The 3,723-nt window shown below is 42.4% G+C and overlaps 1 non-coding gene across 1 annotated transcript; it reads left to right on the top strand.

Moving 5' to 3' along the window:
• The first annotated feature begins 1,598 nt into the window (after window positions 1–1,598).
• Window positions 1,599–1,705, top strand: LOC114211201 (U6 spliceosomal RNA). Its single transcript, XR_003609704.1, has one exon. It is a non-coding gene; the product is annotated as a U6 spliceosomal RNA (small nuclear RNA).
• Window positions 1,706–3,723: the final 2,018 nt, after the last annotated feature.

Here is a 3,723-nt window from a genome sequence, read left to right as displayed (position 1 = left end):
ACTATAAAACCGGAGAGCCTTTTTGACACCCCTCTGTTTTGTACCCCCATGCACAATCTTTACTTCAGTGTGCTGATTCTACCTCCCAAACTTGTCTTGGATTTACCCACTTACCTCTGCCTCTCCTGCCGCCTCACTCAGTCTAAACCACCACCACCTCTTACCATTAGTACTGAAATACCCCACTCCTTTTCCTCTGAACCTCTGCTTTCATTCCGTTGTATCAATTCTATGCACAGCAGCCTAAATGATATTTTGAAATGTCATTCCTCTTAAGCCAATACTCTGCTTAAATCCCTTTAGGGTATAAACAAGCCTGTTTGCACTTAAATTTCAGATCCTTGTGTGGGACCCATATGCCCCCATGCCCCATGCATTGCCAATTTTTCCAATCACCTGTTCTCTGGCTTTCTCACTATGAGTCAGGAATAGGAGCTTCCTTCCCCACTGATGTCTTTACCAATTCAATGCATGCTGGTGTTCCAGACTTCTGATATCCTCCTTGCTGACTCTCTGTATGGCTAACCCTTCTCATCCATCCTGTCTCAGCCTACACATCACTTCCTCCAAGAATTCATCCACAACCACCGTATATAGGCAGGTATTTAGCAGAGGAACAATCTCTCCCACTTGTTTCCTTCATAGCATTTATCACATGGTACATGCTTCCTGACTTTTTCCTTGCTGTCCCTTCTCCTCGGTAAATTACAAGCTCCATCATAGCAATAAGTATGTGTGTTTCATTTACCAAAGTATATGACTTACAGAGTCTCTGCCACATGGGAGGTCTCAGAATATATCTCAAGAACTACTTACTGGCTTACTGGATGAATGAATAAATGTCTTCCATTAGTTTTGAGAGCTAGCTGCTCTTAAAAAAATTAAAGCCTTTATTCAATAAAAGTTTATTTCATGCTCATAATGCAGTTCAATGTGAGTATTCTGATTGTCCTAGGAGACTCCCTTAGCAGAGACTCAGTCTTTTTAACTTATGGTTGGTCCAACCTCAAGATTCCCAGAGTCCTATCCATGCAGCTGTGGATGGGAAAGACAGCAGAGGTCAACATAGGAGGGCATTATGGGGTGGACCTGGAAATGTCCCTTCTGCCCACATTCCTCTGAACACTCATATCACATGATCCATCACAGGTCCTTGCCTAACTGCAAAGGATGCTGGGAAATGTAGTTGAGCTCTGTGGGATAGAGGTAAACGACTCAGTGACCAATCTATCCATCTTTGAAGAAGAATCTTAATCTCAGGCGTATGAAGCCCTTTATTGCACCTCAAATTTTGCTACAATTTCTGAGCTACACTTAATCAATACCATATGAATTCATGGTGTGAAGTAAAATTGTCAGGGAATCATTTGGGTATTTCCAATCATTCATTTTAAAAAGGGGGGGGATGGGGGCACTTGGGTGGCTCAGACAGTTAAGAGTCTGACCCTTGATCTCAGCTCAGGTCTTGATCTCAGGGTGGTGAGTTCAAACCCTGCTTTGGGCTCCACACTGGGCATGGAACCTACTTAAATAAACAAACAAGTAAATAAATAACAAATAAATAAATAAATAATTTGAAAATTTAAAAAAGGGTGTGAGTGCTCGCTTTGGCAGCACAGATACTAAAATTGAAACAATACAGAGAAGATTAGCATAGCTCTTGTGTAAGGATGACATGTAAATTCGTGAAGTAAATCCATATTTTTAAAATAAATAAATAAGTAAATAAAATACATAAATTTAGAAAGGGCGTGAAGGGCAAGTCATACAGGTATCCAAACACCTGGATGATAGAAAAAAAAATCTGTTTACACTTTACATTTTGTTCTACAAAACACATAGCAAATGAGGAGAATCCTACTATTCTTATGTTCCCAACTCTGATCTGGATAATTTACTGACTGTCAGTTATGTAAGTCTGCAAATGCAAAATCCCCTACATGCAAAGATTTCTGGTAATAATTTGAGATAATATTCCAAAGTAAAAAGTCCTGACATCTAAAGGGGCAGTGGACAAGTGATTCTTTTTTATTCTTTCTGGCAAGGGCAATGACTCTGAGCACTATGATGATAATTAAGACTCCCCCTTAAATTCAGAACAAATAGGAGTAATTAAAGGACAGGAGACAAGGGAAGCTAATGAAAGAGTGCATACATGGAGCTCAGCGAGCATCCTCAGCAGAAGAGGTATGGGAGTGGCATATTAAGGAGGACCTGGAAACTGAGTAAAAGGTAATAGAATTAATACTATGGTGGGGGAGATATTTGTGCTGGTAAGACAATTCGGGAAAATGTACTCAGACCTTGGAATGTCCCTTCAAGTTTGTGAAGGGCCAGACTGTAAGGGAGCTGAAGCCTCTGTCCACTCCGAGCATGAGCGAGGGCATGATGAGGGATTAGTGAGGCCTGGTGGGCCAGTCTGTTCCTCAGGGTCTTCTAGTGTTTCAGAGTGTTCTGGAAGGAGGTCAACACAGTGGTGCGACCAGCAGCCTGACCTCCGTAAATGTCCTCAGCAGTGCCCACTTAGCCTAGCCATGAAGGAGTGTTCTGTCTCCACCTGGAGTGGCATTCAGGCCAAGATTGTGGTGAGGGCCCTGGGCCAAGCAGGCGATCCCAGCCCAGGCAAGCAGGGGAGAGGACGTGGTTGTGAGATGAAACACACCAGGAAAATCTGAATTCCAGATAAACAACAATTTTCTTTTTCAACATCCCCGGTGTTTCATGGAGCATACTTATACTAAAACACGAGCAGACAAAAACACGATGCGGGTTCGTACATATGTGTGATATGTATATATACATACATGGGTATTGTGTGTGTATTACATTATTCTGTAAATGTGTGTGTATTCTTGTTAATCTGAACTTCCGATTTGGAGGTATCCCGCTCTTATTTTGGCCGGATCCACTAACCCTCAACTAGAAGATACAGAGGACAACAATTGGACCGTGTCCTTAGAGAGGCCTTCTTCAGGCTGGAAAAACCAGACACAGTAGCAACACATAGAGCCTCACAAGGCTCTTAGCACCTAGACCTAGTGGACGTTCCCTGACTTAACACCCACACCGCATAGGTGGCGGCAAGCACATCCCGGTCGTGGGCACGTCTCAGAAATAGAGTATTCTCCCTCTCTGACTCTGCTCTGTGAGCATGTTGCTTCACCAGCAGTTACTGTGTGTGGACAAAGCCCTTCCCACCCAGAAAACAGAACCAAATCCCTCTGCATTGGTAGCGGCCAAGTAATCAAAGGCAGAGAGACTTAAAAGAAGGAATCCATTTTATATGGCATGGTACAGTTAGCTGTTTCTTACAGAGAGTACATGTTCCCTTTCAAATTAAAAATATCACCCTATAAAACCATCTTGGTAGCTCTAATGATAGAGGTTGTGACCCACTGGGGCCCCACATACATCTGTGAAAGGTAATTCTCCACAAACACTGTGGGGTTTCATGGAGTGAAACCTTTGGGGTATGACTCGGCCCCTTTCATAAATAGTCTATTACAGACTTTCTCTGAGAGCTGAATTATAGGGATGCAGTTACTAAACTCACAAAATGTGTGGTGGCTGAAAGTAACCCAAGAGCTTTAAATTATATCCATTTCTTGATGGATCACTAGTCTACTTTTTGGACTTCTTATTGGAATTTAAAAATAGTCCCCTCTTTGGTCTTTTCCATAATCTCATATCAGCCAATATTCCCCGAATGTGACTTCCTTACAG

The sequence above is a fragment of the Eumetopias jubatus genome, unplaced genomic scaffold, assembly GCF_037043125.1.
Source record: "Eumetopias jubatus isolate StellerSeaLion01/CBP00866 unplaced genomic scaffold, mEumJub1_p1.0 scaffold_4, whole genome shotgun sequence".
Lineage (NCBI taxonomy): Eukaryota > Metazoa > Chordata > Mammalia > Carnivora > Otariidae > Eumetopias > Eumetopias jubatus.
The sequence above is the reverse complement of the archived record's forward strand: the minus strand, read 5'-3'. Positions and strand labels throughout refer to the sequence as shown.